General features: G+C 40.0%; 1 non-coding gene across 1 annotated transcript; it reads left to right on the forward strand.

The window, feature by feature from the left end:
• The first annotated feature begins 9,857 nt into the window (after positions 1-9,857).
• Positions 9,858-9,964, forward strand: LOC141669732 (small nucleolar RNA R71). The gene has a single exon (XR_012553996.1). It is a non-coding gene; the product is annotated as a small nucleolar RNA R71 (small nucleolar RNA).
• Positions 9,965-18,356: the final 8,392 nt, after the last annotated feature.

Genomic DNA, 18,356 nt, shown 5'->3' on the forward strand with positions numbered 1-18,356 from the left:
CGTGATCATTCTACAAATCGTAGGTTATCATGTTACTATGCTCGTTTTCTCATGCTTATAGCAGATCATCTTCTCACACCTGAACACAAAGCCCTTTTTGCTAACTCTGTAGTAACCGAACCCCCTCCAGTAAGCAAAAAGATTTACACCCGCCAAGACACAACCTTTAAATTCATGCAAGTTCCAGTACTTGTATCTGCTTTCATGGCCACTTATATTCCTTTACCTATTTTCAATCTTCCCGGTCATGAACAGCAACCTCAACCTCCAGTGGTTCAATCCACCCAGGCTCCTCCAACATCAGATGCTCTTCCTTTACAGGTAGTAATTCCTCACTCTCACTCCATTCCTACTTCTGTTGAAAGACCCCCAGTGGTTGATAGGGCTGACCATGAAGTTGTAGAACCACAGCTTCAATCCCAGGTCATAGAGCCAAACACAGAGTCACATTCTATCTCAACCTCTCCCCCACTGTCTAAAATGTTACCCAGAAGGTTAATAGGAAGTAGTGCATTGTTAAATGTGAGTGAACCCTCAGCTCTGCCTCCTCCAAAGAAAAGAAGAACTTATACTGAGGCATCTGAAAGCCCATCTTTGTCCTCCCAACAGGATATGGACTTTGAAATGGCCAATGAACAGTTACTAGAGACATTCTCTCAACAGGATGAATCTATTGAAATTCGCCATAGGGCCATGGCATCTTGTACCGAGTCAAGCACAATTCCATTACTCACAATGGAACCATACATACCCACAGATGATACTCAGGACACAGAGCGAGGAGTGCACATAGAGTCTGTTACAGTGCCTGCCATAGTTACGGCAGAAGAGCAGTCACATGCTTCTGAGGGAAAATCTGACTCTCAGCCACCCTTAATAGAGTCATTTTCTCCCCTCCTGTTAGGGCGAAATCACGCACTAATATTCACGCAAGTATACGCGTTCGCAAGTAATATAGAATAGTTTCTAGTTCGTTCCCTCAGAGACTCAGACTAATTTATTGTCTAATTTAACTCACTCACCAATGTATGACTACTTCTCAATGTTAAGATAATAACACTTAAAATTGTTGATTAAATATTAACTATAATTAACTACTTAATTAACCACTTAACTAACACTTCAATTTATCAATAATAAAACACTCATGAGATCACAACTTCATTATTACTTCCTTCTATAGCCATAGTTATTACCTTTAGCATGTGACAGTGATGATATTAATCGAATAACACGAAACTGATAAAAGCCAACTTTCATTGTACTAATACCATTCTACCAAACATCCACAATTAAGATAGAAGTTGAATAATCATCAATTATGTTGAGTTCCTATATGTCTACAAAAATTGACAACACAACGATTTAAGCACAAGTTATTCCTTTTGATTACATAGGGCAAATAAAACTGTTAGAGTTACCCACTAATCATGCACAACGTACATGAACCTATGCTAGCATGGCAAGTTCTAAATCTCAAGATCCACCGTCGCTTCACAAGAGATTAACACCCTATCTTATATGTTCGCGACGCACATAAGATGAATACGCACAACCAATACTAGATATCATGCAATCATCACATACTAAAGTATTAAACAATTAACTAAAGAATTCCATAATAAATCCGTTGCAACCCCATGATCACGATTAGCCTATAATAGAACTTATCGCCATCATGGGTTCATATGAAATCATGATAAACAAACACAAGAAAATAATAACAAAACTGATTATATTAAAACAGAGTACGTCACAAGAGTAAATAAGTCAAAGCAAGAAAACTAGCATCCAATGTTACAACGAAACAAGAATCACAAGAATATATGCTTCCCCTTCGTTGCTGTGTGCTAAATCGGTCTTCTTCCTTATCTCCTTCGCTTCTTGCAAAACACAATCTAAAACATAATCTCCTCTTAATACTCTGTGAAAAACGTCTCAAATATACCTATATAATAGTCCCATAAAACTCAGATTACATAGAAGTGGAAGCCAAACAGAAGTAGAAGTCTAAAATAATATATCTTTTTCCCCGACCCTGCGCGACCGCTCAGCATTTCTGCGCGGGCGCGCAAGGCTGCTGCGCGGCCGCTCAGCATTGCTGCGCGGGCGCGCAGGACCCTTCTGGAAAAATTCCATGTTTGCTCCGTTTCTTCGCCGTAATCTGCCCGTTCTTTTCCTCTCGCAATGGTGAACACATGCCAAGGCTTATTCTTGATGATTCCTCCTCCGAAATGCAACTAATACCCTGAAATGCATAAACACTAGAAAAACACATCAAATACATAAAATACTTGATTTCAAGACACCAATTTAAGCCATTTTAAGACGTTCTAAGTGGTATAAAATGCCACTTATCACACCCCCAAACTTAAATCGATGCTTGTCCTCAAGCGTCACAGACTCAAAAACAAATAAAAATATGCATGAATGCAATCTATACGAAAATGCAACGATCCCCCTTACTACAATTAACCAACCAAATTGTCACGTCTCAACGAATGCAGTTTGACACTAAAGATCAATAAACTCATGCAAACGGACATACCGCCAGAAACGTGGTGTGTGCAAATGCTTAACAGATATGCTTTGGAACTAGACCAATTACTATGACTAGACTATCCTCAAGGCAATCCTACGATTATACAAAGAATAAAAATTCTAGGCACAAAGTGATATACAACACTACAAGAACTCTGGAGCTTACTACGGAATCGTGCTTTTTATTTACAACTCAAATGCTTATTTGACCGTGCAATGAGTGAGGTCCACAAAAGACTTATACAATGGTATCCATGTAACGAGCGTTAGGTTAGCGGATCCCAGACTCTAAAAGCCTTAGGTCACTAGGCACAAAGTCCCCTAAGAACTTAATAACTCGAATACCAAAGAGCCCACTCTTGATCAATTATGCAATTTTTTTTTCTCTGAGCAAGTGCGTTTCGCTCCATCTTGCTCAACCCTAGACTACTCGCATAACATGCGAGCCGGCTACTAGCCATTTGACGCCTAGCCACAACTAGCAACAAATTCCATTTTTACTCCATTTTTTTTTCTTTTTCATGCCTTTACCACTAAGAACCTATTATCAAATTCTAAGCATAATAAATAGATTATCCTCGAAAATAATCAGATCATAACAACAATCTAGCCCTTAAGCATTCTCTAAGACTTAGTGAAAATACAAGTGCTTCTAGCATGCATATCACCCTACACAACTTAATATCACTTTAATGCTATCATTACACTCACATCAATATCATAATTCAGTCGATAAATCATTGCAAAAGGGATCATGGTATATGCATGAGCTATATGATATGACAAACAAATAAAGCTATATAAAAAAAACTATATGGCAAAAATTATGCAACTATATGAACTAACTCTCATGAATATGCAGCTATATGACACACACAAAATATTCCTTAACTACCACCCCCAAACTTAAAATCTTCACTGTCCCCAGTGAAGGTAGTAGAAAGGAACACAGGGTATACCTACTCGGAGTCATCATCATCATCACCCTCAGTGGGTGGAGTATCAGGCGGCGGGTATGCAGAGTCCTCACCAAAAACTGGCCACTGGATATCAGCTCCAAGGCCTCGAAAAGCAGTCCCTAACGCAAGGGTGAGCTCCTGAGCAAACCTGCTCTGCGTCTCATACATGGCATCCATCCGCCGTGAAAGCCTCCTATACTGGGCATCACCCATCCCAGCACCCTCCTGAGCTCTCGAAGAACTAGCCTCACCACGCCCTGGCCTGGCCATAGTAGCACCTCGTGCTGGACGCCCTCCTGGAAGACGATAACCCAGCCCATGCTCTTCAGGCTCACCACCGGTCCACTCCTGCATCCCATTCAGAGTGCCAGAATCTATCGGAGCTGCTGGCAACTGCAACTGCTCATGAGCCGGCCAGTTCACTCCTACTGCTCGGCATAGCTTTGTAACCGTGGATGCATAAGGGATGTTCATATGCTTTGCTCCCCTCAAAAACTTCAGAATTCCTTGGTAGATAAACTCACCAAGGTCCACATAGTATTCCTCATTCAGAATTCCCCACAACAGCTATGCTCTCTCAACTGTGACCTCGTGTGCATTGAAGAAGGCAAAATATTAGCACATATAAATGCATTCCATGCACGGGCATACCTGTTCATGGCGATCGCCGGAAAGTGACGATACTCATTATTGGCTGGACTGCGGTTCCAAACTGTGCCCGGTCGACAGAGAGTCGCACAAATCAAATCCAAGTCAAAGTCCTCAGCAGTCTTTTCATTCCAGTTCTCCTCCTCGGGCTTCCTCTCTCGCTGTCCAATCACACGGTGAATCGCCGCAGGATGATAATCAACCGTCAGCCCACGAACTACAGAAAACCCATTCTTTTCAGCCTTCGCGTTTGCGTAGAACTCGCGAACCACACTCATCGGTACTGCTTCGGGTGACTCACAAAAAGCTATCCACCCCTTCTCTGCAATCATGGGCAACAATTCACCATCCCTCCCTGATGGTAAAAACCCCCTCTCCTTCAGAATCGGCTTCCCCAACAGCCTAGTGTACTCCTCCTCCGCAGCTCTGTCAGTTAACCGAGGCCTTGCAGCAGTACCCCTTGATGAATCAGCAGTAGGAACTGTGCTGCTGCTGTCAATAGTGCGTGCTCTCTTGGGTGCCATTGATTTGTGAATAAAAGTGTGTAAGAACTGATTTTTGATGTTTATGAGAGGGTTTAAGTGTAGGAAGTTTGTGGGAGATATGTAGGATAGGTGTATGTATATATAGGGTGTGGAGTAGGTTAAATTAGATTAGGAGTGGGGTTGAGGGATAAAATCATGGGGTAATGGGAAAAGAATTCGTGGGTTTATGGGCTGTGATGGGTTTTTCTGAACTGCAAAAAAAATTTCTGGAACTCGACCCCTGCGCGGCCGCTCAGCATTTCTGCGCGGGCGCGCAGCAAGCTGCGCGGCCGCTCAGCATAGCTACACGGGCGCGCAGAGGGTCTCTGGAATTTTTTTTTTCAGCCCCTGTTTTCTGATTTTTTTGTGTTTTTGGATAGGTTATTAACTTCTAAGGGTTCCTGTAACAACAATTCATGGGTTGCCTCCCACGCAGCGCTTCTTTTTCGTCATTAGCTTGACGTTCCGTACCTTTCTCACGTAGTCAACAAAATGGCACTAACCACCTCTCGGTTTGCCATGTCCCCATAGTAGTGTTTCAACCGCTGACCGTTTACCTTGAATGCTTGGTCCGAATCATTCTCAAAAATTTCCACCGCTCCATGTGGAAACACAGTTTTGACAATAAAAGGTCCAGACCACCTTGATTTCAACTTCCCAGGAAAAAGTCGGAGCTGAGAGTTGAATAACAGAACTTGTTGCCCTGGCACAAATAACTTAGGATGTAGCTTCCTATCGTGCCACCTCTTCACCTTTTCCTTATACATTTTGTTATTCTCGTACGCTTGCAGTCGAAATTCATCAAGTTCATTTAGGTGAAGCATTCTTTTCTTACCAGCTGCATCTAAATCCATGTTCAATTTCTTCAATGCCCAGTAGGCCTTATGCTCAAGCTCCGCCGGTAGATGACATCCCTTACCGTACACCAACTGAAACGGTGACATCCCAAGTGGAGTTTTGTATGCTGTTCTGTAATCCCAAACAGCTTCATCGAGCTTTAAAGACCAATCCTTCCTTGACGGACAAACAACCTTCTCTAGAATGCGCTTTATCTCTCTGTTAGACACTTCCGCTTGACCATTTGTTTGCGGATGATAGGCAGTAGCTACTCGATGATTCACATTATAATGCCGCATCATAGAAGTGAACTTACGGTTGCAAAAATGCGATCCTTCATCACTTATGATTACCCGAGGCGTTCCAAACCTTGTGAAAATTTGCTTATTAAGAAAATTTAGCACTGCCTTTGCATCATTTGTCGGTAAAGCTTTAACTTCGACCCATTTTGAGACATAATCGACTGCCAGCAAGATGTACTGATTATTGCAAGACGAGATAAAAGGCCCCATGAAATCGATTCCCCATACATCAAAGACCTCGACTTCAAGCATCACATTTAATGGCATCTCATCCTTCCTTGACAAATTTCCCACTCTTTGGCAACGATCACACCTTAAAACAAACTGATGAGCATCCTTGAACAAAGTAGGCCAGAAAAAACCTGCTTGCAGAATACGAGCTGCCGTCTTCTCACCTCCATAGTGTCCACCATAAACCGTGGAATGGCAGTCTCATAATATCCCCTCCGTCTCACAGAACGGGATACATCTCCTGATGATCTGGTCAGCTCCCTGTCTAAACAAATATGGTTCATCCCACATATACCACTTCACCTCATGCAGAAACTTCTTCTTTTGAGCGGATGTCAAATTAGGAGGCATTATATTGCTGACAAGATAGTTTACAATATCTGCAAACCATGGTTCTTCCTCCTGAATTACAAACAACTGCTCATCCGGAAAAGATTCATTGATTAACGTCCTATCTTGTGAAGTAGAATCGGGATTCTCCAACCTAGAGAGATGGTCAGCTACTTGATTCTCGGTACCTTTTCTATCTTTGATCTCTAACTCAAATTCTTGAAGTAAAAGCACCCAACGAATGAGTCTCGGCTTCGAATCCTTCTTAGAAACCAGATAGCGAATAGCTGCATGATCAGTGAATACTGTCACTTTCGTACCAAGCAGATAAGATCGAAATTTCTCAAAGCCAAAGACTATAGCCAAAAGCTCCTTCTCAGTAGTGGTGTAGTTCAATTGGGCCCCATTTAAAGTCTTACTCGCATAGTAGACCACATGGAAGAGATTTTTCTTTCGCTGTCCCAGAACTGCACCTACCGCATAATCACTCGCATCACACATCATCTCAAATGGTTCTGTCCAATCTGGTGCTGTAATAACTGGTGCCGTGATCAAACTCTCCTTGAGAGTCTCGAATGCTGCCAAACATTCATCATCAAATTTAAAAGGCACATCTTTCTCAAGTAAATTGCACAACGGCTTAGATATCTTTGAAAAGTCCTTGATGAATTACCGATAAAAACCCGCATGATCGAGAAAACTACGGATTCCTTTCACCGAATTAGGTGGGGGAAGATTTTCAATGACTCCCACCTTGGCCTTGTCCACCTCCAGACCTTTGCTAGAGACCTTATGCCCAAGGATAATGCCTTCACGCACCATAAAATGACATTTCTCCCAATTAAGCACCAAATTAGTTTCCACGCATCTTTTGAGTACGGCGCGCAGATTATTTAAACATTCATCATATGAGTGTCCAAAGACGGAGAAGTCATCCATGAACACTTCGACGTTATTTCCAATCATGTCAGAGAATATAGCCATCATACATCTCTGAAAGGTGGCCGGGGCGCCACATAACCCAAACGAAACTCTACGAAAAGCAAATGTGCCAAATGGACAAGTGAAGGTAGTCTTTTCCTGATCCTCTGGTGCAATACAAATCTGATTATACCCGGAATAACCATCCAGAAGACAAAAATACTCATGTCCCGCCAATCTGTCAAGCATTTGATCAATGAATGGGAGAGGGAAGTGATCCTTCCTTGTGGCTTTGTTCAATTTCCTATAATCCATGCATACTCTCCATCCTGTAACTGTTCGAGTAGGGATGAGCTCATTCTTTTCATTTACGACCACAGTGATACCTCCTTTCTTAGGTACACATTGCACGGGGCTCACCCACGAGCTGTCAGAAATAGGATAAATGATGCCTGCATCTAGCCATTTCAGAATTTCTTTCTTCACCACCTCCTTCATGATGGGATTCAGTCTTCGCTGCTGTTCCACAGTTGGCTTACTACCTTCCTCTAACAGAATTTTATGCATACAATATGAAGGACTTATCCCCTTGATGTCTGCTATGGTCCATCCTATAGCCGATTTGAATTCTCTCAAAATCCTTAAGAGCTTGTCTTCCTCACTACCTGAAAGGTCAGCTGAAATAATAACAGGTAACGTAGATGAATCACCTAAAAAAGCATACCTCAAGTGTTCAGATAATGGTTTAAGCTCCAAGGTAGGTGCTTCCTCTATTGATGGTTTGAGCTTCCCTTCAGCATTCTTAAGGTCAGAAGTACCAAGAGATTTAAATGGTATGTCGAGCTTTCGCTTCCATGGAGAAGCGTTCAGATATTGTAATTGCTCGTTGCTATCTTCATCATCGCTGTCAAAATCCCCCACTAAGGCCTTTTCCAATGCATCAGTCATTAGCATGTGATCGAGTTCCGAAGTAACCGCAGAATCAATCACATCCACTTTTAAGCACTCCTCATCTTCTGTCGGGAATTTCATTGCCTTGAATACGTTGAAGGTCACATCCTGATCTTGGACCCGCATAGTAAGTTCCCCTTTTTGCACATCTATCAAGGTACGGCCAGTAGCCAAGAAAGGCCTCCCCAAGATTATGGGAATCTTCTTATCTTCCTCAAAATCCAGAATAACAAAATCTGCAGGAAAGAAGAGCTTATCCACCTTGACGAGCACATCCTCAACTATGCCCCTTGGGTAAGTAATGGAACGGTCCGCCAATTGTAGCGACATGTATGTGGGTTTTGGATCAGGCAGATTCAGCTTTTTAAAGATCGACAACGACATCAGATTAATGCTTGCTCCTAAATCACAAAGGCACTTGTCAAAAGTTAGATTGCCAATGGTGCAAGGAATGGTGAAGCTTCCTGGATCTTTCAGTTTTGGTGGTAACTTTTGTTGCAGAACCGCGCTGCATTCTTCCGTGAGAGCAACGGTTTCAAGGTCATCCAGTTTCACCTTCCTTGAAAGAATAGTCTTCATAAACTTCGCATAACTAGGCATTTGTTCCAGAGCCTCAGCGAAAGGTATATTGATGTGAAGTTTCTTGAACACCTCCAGAAACTTCCCGAACTGTCTATCCAGCTTTTGTTGCTGCAATCTCTTAGGAAAAGGTGGTGGAGGATAGAGCTGTTTCTCCCCTGTATTAGCCTCAGGCAGAGTGTGTTCAATAATAGTCTTCCTTGGTTCCGCCGCTTTCTCCTTTTGCTTAGATTCTTCATCTCTAACTTCAGCTTCGACTTCTTTTGCCTTTTCAGCATCAGCTACTTTTCCAGACCTTAAGGTAATAGCCTTGACTTGCTCTTTAGCTTCCTTCCTGCCTGGTACTTCCGTGTCACTGGGAAGAGTGCCAGGTTGACGATTGAGCACTGCATTGGCTAATTGACCGATTTGATTTTCCAAGGTCTTGATAGAAACCGCCTGACTCTTGCACAACAGCTTAAGTAGCTGTACTTCTCTGTTGAGGATATAATTGCCTTGTAGCATACTGCTGTGGTTGCTGGAATCCAGGTGGGTTAAACTGTTTACTTACTCCTTGCTGATATGTTGGCTGAATAACATTTTGATTATTCCCCCAGCTGAAATTTGGATGATTTCTGTTGTTAGGATGATAGGTCGCTGGCACAGGCTGCTGTTGTCACTGATAATTATTCACATACTGAACAGATTCATTGACAAGAGAACACTGATCCGTAGCATGAGAACCTGCACAAAGCTCACAAACCATAGCTATTTGATTAACTCCATACGTAGCCAAAGAATCAACCTTCATTGATAGCGCTTGGAGCTGGGCTGCAATAGCGGTGGCTGCATCAACTTCCAGAATACCTGCTACCTTGCCTGACGTCATCCTCTGAGTTGGGTTTTGATGCTCATTTGCAGCCATCGTCTCGATAAGATTATACGCCTCAGTATAGCTTTTAGCCTATAAGGCGCCTCCAGCTGCTGCATCGAGCATGGGCCGAGATTGGGCCCCCAAACCATTATAAAAACCAGTGATTACCATCCAATCCGGCATTCCATGATGTGGACATTTTCTCAACATTTCCTTGTAGCGTTCCCAAGCCTTGCACATAGATTCTGTAGGTTGCTGCGCAAACTGAGTAAGAGCACTCCTCATAGCAGCAGTCTTTGCCATTGGATAAAACTTCACCAGAAACTTTTGCGCAAGATCTTGCCACGTAGTGATGGACCCAGCTGGTTCAGAATGTAACCAGTCTTTAGCCTTATCCCTCAGTGAGAATGGGAAAAGCCTCAATTTGATAGCCTCATCAGTCACGCCATTATACTTAAAAGTGCTGCAGATCTCGACAAAATTCCTTATGTGCATATTGGGGTCTTCAGTTGCCGCTCCTCTAAAAGAAACAGAATTCTGCACCATCTGAATAGTGCCCGGCTTGATTTCAAAGGTGTTAGCTTGAATAGCCGGATGAAGGATGCTTGACTGAATGTCATCAATTTTAGGCCGAGAAAAATCCATAAGAGCTGGATCAGCTTGAACAATACGATCTCCCATGTTTACTGGTTCTTTCTGCTCAGTTCCTGAATCCGAATCCTCAAAATCTAACTTCTCCGGTGTATCAAGAACTTCGTCTTTCTCCTCAGCTGTATCTAAGGTCCTCTTGCGAGCACGAGAACGAGTTTGCATAAACGTTTGCTAAAGTACCTGAAACACAACCGAAAAGAATAATTAACTACTACGTCCTAATCACTGAGTCCTAATGACCAATGATGGTAAGTACATAAACTAAACAATTACGCCGAGTCCCCGGCAGCGGCGCCAAAAACTTGTTAGGGCGAAATCACGCACTAATATTCACGGAAGTATACGCGTTCGCAAGTAATATAGAATAGTTTCTAGTTCGTTCCCTCAGAGACTCAGACTAATTTATTGTCTAATTTAACTCACTCACCAATGTATGACTACTTCTCAATGTTAAGATAATAACACTTAAAATTGTTGATTAAATATTAACTATAATTAACTACTTAATTAACCACTTAACTAACACTTCAATTTATCAATAATAAAACACTCATGAGATCACAACTTCATTATTACTTCCTTCTATAGCCATAGTTATTACCTTTAGCATGTGACAGTGATGATATTAATCGAATAACACGAAACTGATAAAAGCCAACTTTCATTGTACTAATACCATTCTACCAAACATCCACAATTAAGATAGAAGTTGAATAATCATCAATTATGTTGAGTTCCTATATGTCTACAGAAATTGACAACACAACGATTTAAGCACAAGTTATTCCTTTTGATTACATAGGGCAAATAAAACTGTTAGAGTTACCCACTAATCATGCACAACGTACATGAACCTATGCTAGCATGGCAAGTTCTAAATCTCAAGATCCACCGTCGCTTCACAAGAGATTAACACCCTATCTTATATGTTCGCGACGCACATAAGACGAATACGCACAACCAATACTAGATATCATGCAATCATCACATACTAAAGTATTAAACAATTAACTAAAGAATTCCATAATAAATCCGTTGCAACCCCATGATCACGATTAGCCCATAATAGAACTTATCGCCATCATGGGTTCATATGAAATCATGATAAACAAACACAAGAAAATAATAACTAAACTGATTATATTAAAACAGAGTACGTCACAAGAGTAAATAAGTCAAAGCAAGAAAACTAGCATCCAACGTTACAACGAAACAAGAATCACAAGAATATATGCTTCCCCTTCGTTGCTGTGTGCTAAATCGGTCTTCTTCCTTATCTCATTCGCTTCTTGCAAAACACAATCTAAAACATAATCTCCTCTTAATACTCTGTGAAAAATGTCTCAAATATACCTATATAATAGTCCCATAAAACTCAGATTACATAGAAGTGGAAGCCAAACAGAAGTAGAAGTCTAAAATAATATATCTTTTTCCCCGACCCTGCGCGGCCGCTCAGCATTTCTGCGCGGGCGCGCAAGGCTGCTGCGCGGCCGCTCAGCATTGCTGCGCGGGCGCGCAGGACCCTTCTGGAAAAATTCCATGTTTGCTCCGTTTCTTCGCCGTAATCTGCCCGTTCTTTTCCTCTCGCAATGGTGAACACATGCCAAGGCTTATTCTTGATGATTCCTCCTCCGAAATGCAACTAATACCCTGAAATGCATAAACACTAGAAAAACGCATCAAATACACAAAATACTTGATTTCAAGACACCAATTTAAGCCATTTTAAGATGTTCAAAGTGGTATAAAATGCCACTTATCACCTCCCAGATCAAACACCTCTGGCTCCCTCACGGGATTCTCCACTCGCAGATTTATCTGGAGAAAGTGGAGGGCAACTCGGTCAATCTATCCCTGAAGCAATTCAGACATCTATTTCACATGAAATGATAGGTTTGACTGAGGATCGGGACTCGCGAATTCCCATTGCACCACCACTGACCTCTCTTGAAGAGGCTAGGGTGATTTTAACTGCAGGTATAGAAGAACAGCAACAGGAAGACTCCTCACGAGCAATTATATTGAGAGAAACACAAGCACGTGAGGTGAGTGAACCAAACTCGAGTGAAATTCAGGCGAGAGCACACACAGACACTGATACTGTAAACCTGTTAGCTCAAATTGCTGCTCTAAAAGAAGAACTTGCTAAAAGCCAAGCTGAAGCTCAAACATTCAAAGCACAAGTGGTTGAACGGTCTTCTTCTTCCACCTCTGTCAACAATCAGCTGGCACTCATAAGGAATGATATCTCAGATCTCAAGAACACTGTCACACCAAAGCTCAATTCCATTCAGGAAACTCCAACGTTATCAGCTGATGACATTTCTGACTTCTGCTCTCTACATACAAGGATGACTTCTCTTGAAAATTTGGTTGAAATGAATCATTCACTGGATTCCTCTAGATTTCTGAAGATAGAGACAGGTATGGAACATCTGAATGAAGGGATGAAGCACCTGTACTACATGATAAAAAATTCTCACTGTCCCAATGAAGAACAAAGGACTTACTTTGAAGGGCCGTCTGGTGGAGGCTCAGGCTCGGGAGGTGATGGAGGTCATGGAGGATCTAAGGGAAAGTCAATAGAGGATCCCTCAACTAAGGGGGAGAAGAAAGGGAGTAGTGGAAAGGGGAAAGAAAAAGATACCTCTGCTGGGGACAAAGGAAAGGCTGATGATGTCTATTACAGTGGAGAACAGGATGACTTTGATATTTTTGACATTCCCACTGAACCAGTCTTGGAAGATAAAGATGGTTTATTTGAAGCTGAAGAGGAAAGTGATTTTGGAGAATGGGAAGAGGAAGCTACAGTGGATCCTATCTTTGAGAAAGAGTTTCAGCAGTAGCAGTCAGAGATGAAAAGAAAAGAAGCTGAACTCAAAAAGGTCTCCCAGATCGTTGACATGAGGAAAGACATACAAAGAACAGAAACTCTTCAAAACAACGTCTTCATGACATTAAGGCTCAAGAAAGGAGAAGAGATGTCAGACTGAAGATTGGTGAAAAATGGGATGAAGCTAGGAGAGTACTTGATATGCCTCAGCTGAGCACTAACAATGATAGACAGTTCCTACATCTTCTTGACAAGCTGGAAATCTCAAATCCTAACAATGACATGTACATGAATGCTATCAAGACTGAAGTCTCAAGGATCACAGCTGCTTTTGATAGATCCCTAAATGAGATGAGCATTTTTGTATATTGTCAGAGTGAAGGATCTTTCAAGGTGTCACTTCATCTGTTTGAGAATCGTTCTTTGTCAGAGATTTGGGTTCTTCTCAACAAGGTAAAAAAAGCTCAGAATTGAATGAAGTTCTTCGAGAAAGGCTTAAAGAGTTTGCCAGCAGGGCTAGTCCTCAAGTGGTCAACAATCCTCATCAGGTGAGATTCTTTAAGTCTGATTGTCTTCAAATCTGTCATCTAGATGTACAATCTCTTAAAGACTACTCAGCTAAGCATCTGGTCTGGATGGAACATCATTTAAGAACTGCTGGATACTCATCCATGTTGAAGACTCAAACTACTGATTTGATTTAAGCTTATTGTGAAAAGAATATTAAAAGGTACAATCAGATCAAGAATAAGCTGAAGTCAGTTGGAGTTCAACCAGTCAGACCAGCAAGCTTCACTTCAGAAAAGGATCGTGTCTTTGACAAAGAGTTGCTTCAAGATTTAGAAGAAGGTGAAGTCAGAAGAGAAGACAACTGAAGTCAATTAGCTCAAAACTCAATGTAATATGATTAGAGCTTTATGAATCAAGATAGTTTAATGTAGTTATATGTTCAGGCTAGAGGAACATCTATCTTGTATTCACTTGTAAATTTCTTTTGGAATCTGGAAAATGTTAAATATAATCCAGAACTTTTCTGCTATTTACTTTGCATTACTGTTTATATCTTTTTCTTATTTGTTAGTTGAGTTATCCTCTAGGTATTTGTTGTTATTGTCTAACAAGCAAATAGGGGGAGATTGAAAGGCATATGGCATAGCCTATTTGTATATTCGAGGATATAACTCAACTCAAATAAGAATGTAATAAGTAAATAGTGGATCTATCGTCAGAGAGATCTCACAAAGTAACATCTGTCAAAGGGTTAAGAAACATTATTCATCTACAGACTTGAAGACTTAATTCACTGGAAGAAGCTCAAGAAATTGATCAAGCCTCAGTGATATAAATCAAGATTGTGGATTTAATCAAGTGACAGAGATCTCGTTAGGGTATCAATTAATTACAAGGATTTAATCTGAAGAAAATCAAGAGTATCAAGGTCAAGGCTTGAAGAAACGTCACGGAAGTTAGTCACTCATGAACCAGACAGTACATCGAGTGTCAACATTGAAGTGGTGGAATTGATTCATAATTGACAGTAATTTTCAGAAGATTTTCAGAAGAATGGTTGCTGCTCAAGATTAGTATTAATTCTCTATTAATTAATTAAGTCAAATAATTTAATTAAGAAAATAAATTATATCTGCAAAGATTAATTTATTGATTAATTAAATTAATTGATTAATTGAATTAATTGATTAATTAATTCAGAATTAATATTAAGGATTTTCAGAATTATTATTAGATTAAAATCTATTAATAATTCAGTAAGACAATGTGATTTGAACTACTATGACAATCGGTATGACAATTGATAGTCATACCGAAAGTCTTGCTAGTTCATTCTGATTGTCTTGCTAGCTATTGGAATTGTCTTGCTAGTTCAAGAGGATAGTCTCACCGAAAGTCCTACCAGTTCAAATGGATTGTCATACCAGTTCATTTGATTGTCTTGCCGAAAGTCTTGCTGAGTAAACTGGATTGTTCTGTTTACTTAAACAACAAAAACACAGCAGAAGACATTCATGCAATAATTCAACAGAAAACACAAGTCAAGAACACAGCAGAAAACAAAGGCACAACATTTTATTTTTTATCTGCTTTATTCAAGATCAAAATTCTAGATTGAAAAGTTAAATCCAATCCACTAGAATTATTTATCTTGTTCTTGTGTATCAATCTAACGAATTAAAATCCCTTGAACTTAATCTCAAATCGCATTTAGCATTTGATCTTTTAATTGCAAAAATAGAAAAAGTTCATGTCGAATTTATTCTAGATTTGTAATAATTGATTTGAGATTAATCCCTTGTAACCGATACCGTAGTTGTAACACCTTTCAAGTTTAATAAAAGTTTTATTTAACTTGAATTTTGTTTCACATTTTTATTCCGCATTTTATTCGATTAAACGGTATTGTTTGCATTCAACCCCCCCTTCTACAAACAAATTGGGACCTAACACTACGCAAGCCATGGGTGGATTTTCATACTTCATTGCTTTCATAGATGATCGATCTAGATTTAGATATGTGTATTTGATGAAACACAAGTCTGAAGCCTTTGAAAAGTTCAAAGAATATAAGTATGAAGTGGAGAAACAAACCAAACATAGTATAATAACTCTTCGATCAGATCGAGGTGGTGAATACTTGAATGGAGAGTTTCTAGCTTATCTCAAAGAAAATGGTATAATCTCCCAGTGGATTCCTCCATATACTCCACAGTTGAATGGGGTATCTGAAAGGAGAAATCGAACTTTGTTAGACATGGTTCGGTCCATGATGAGTTATGTGAATCTTCCAGTATTCCTATGTGGTTATGCATTGGAAACCTCAGCATATTTACTGAATAAGGTGCCTTCCAAATCTGTTCCTAAAACTCCATATGAGATATGGAAAGAAAGGAAACCGAGTCTTAAACACGTTAAGATTTGGGGATGTCCAACTTATGTCAAGAAAGTTGACCCAGATAAGCTGGAATCTCGATCTGTAAAATGTAATTTTGTGGGATATCCTAAAGAGACTTTAGGGTATTACTTTTACACCGATCATCGGGTGTTTGTCTCCAGACTTGCTACCTTCTTGGAAAAGCAGTTTATCCTTGAAGGAAACAGTGGGAGCAAAATTGAACTTGATGAAGTTCAAGAAGCACAAACTACTACGGATCAAATGGAAACACCTGTTCAGACTGAACAACCTTCTGTGGAACAACCCATTCATAGGTCAGGGAGAGTGTCTCGCCAACCTGAGAGGTATTATGGCCTTGTCATTGAGAATGACAATGAGTTGTCAATCATTGATGATGACGATCCTGTGACCTATAATGAGGCTATGAGTAGTGTTGACTCAGAGAAATGGCATAGTGCCATGAAATCCGAAATGGAATCTATGTATACCAACCAGGTATGGACTCTAGTTGAGGCGCCTGAAGGTGTTAAGCCTATTGGGTGCAAGTGGGTATACAAAAGAAAGATTGGAGCAGATGGGCAGGTGGAGACCTATAAGGCCAGGCTTGTGGCAAAAGGATTCAGACAAAGGCAAGGGATTGACTTTGATGAAACTTTTTTTCCTGTAGCCCTGTTAAAATCAATTCGGATTTTGCTTGCGATTGCTGCTTACTACGACTATGAGATCTGGCAAATGGACGTGAAAATGGCCTTCCTCAATGGGAAACTTGAAGAGGAAGTGTATATTACACAACCAGAGGGTTTTCTTTCCAAGGGAAATGAACACCTAATATGTAAGCTCCTGCGAACCATATATGGTTTAAAGCAATTTTCTCGTAGATGGAACATCCATTTTGATGAGACAATCAAAGAGTTTGGTTTTATCAAAAACATAGATGAACCATGTGTCTACAAAAAGGTTAGTGGGAGCGCGGTAACATTTCTTGTATTGTATTGAAAGAGGAGACGTCAAGAGAGTTGACACACATAACAACGTAGCAGACCCACTCACAAAGCCACTTTCTCAAAGTCAATTTGATCGTCATAAAGACAATATGGGTATTAGATACCAGAGTGATTGGCTTTAGTACAAGTGGGAGATTGAAAGAGATGTGTCCTAAGTCCAATCATGTATGATGATTTAGGAATAACTTTTATGTATTCTGTTTTGATTTCATTGATATTAATAAAAGACTTGTTTTGGTTTTATTGCGGACTTTATCTATTTAAGTGTTTAAATAAGATATACCATAGTTTAGAGTAAAGCTTTTTATGGATTATGATGAGATCATAATAATGAGACCTAAAAGATGATAACTCTAAACTTAAATATTTCTTGGTCGTAGGATTACTAACTGGTAATTAGTAATCCGCAAAGATCGGTATATACTATGTTTGCTTTATTATGAAGGATATCTGTTCTCATATACATTTGTGTGGTGACACTATAGCTAGTATGTAGGTGCTTATTATAGAATAAGTTCACTGAACATGACTCACACAGTTGAAAAACCGATGGAGTTCACTCACGTATCAGCAGTTGTTCATATTACTTGAGGTCATCATAGTCATCTTGTGTACACTGAACTATGCTTTGGTTTAGTTCTTAGTCTCCAGGGACAATTATAAGGGCTCTACTGGGTATAGGAATTTGTACACGAAGATAGTGTATGATCAATAAAGGATCTACCCCTTCCAATGAAGGAAGAAAATGTCCAATGCTGATCCACTTATGCTAGTTCAGGAATCTCTGGCCAGAGTGAATGAAATTAGAAAGGAGTTTCTAATTTACATTAAATAGAACTAAGCATAGTGAATGGGAAAGCAAATGATTAAATAATATAGGCTTGACACAAGTTCCATGCCTTGTATTTAATTGTGACATTGCAGGGTAGAAGGAATTGATTGTACGGTAACTACTCACTGAATATGTTTTTGGTATTCTAAGCAGTGAATTCGTATTATCCGGATAGTCGCGATATGCTGAGAAGTATCCCTCACGATGTAGAATAAATATGATTAATTTATTAATTAATCATATTTAATGAATTAGAAAATTTATATAAATAATGATAAAATAGTTTTATTATTATTTATTTCTACTGCCGGCTTAATATTGAACCTACAGGGTCACACCATAAAAGAGAATGATTTAATGGTGGAGGAATTAATTAATAATGGCTGGTAATTATTTATTTATGAAATAAATAATTAATTAGCAGATTTAATAATTGATTAAATGAGATT

The sequence above is a fragment of the Apium graveolens genome, chromosome 6, assembly GCF_009905375.1.
Source record: "Apium graveolens cultivar Ventura chromosome 6, ASM990537v1, whole genome shotgun sequence".
NCBI lineage: Eukaryota > Viridiplantae > Streptophyta > Magnoliopsida > Apiales > Apiaceae > Apium > Apium graveolens.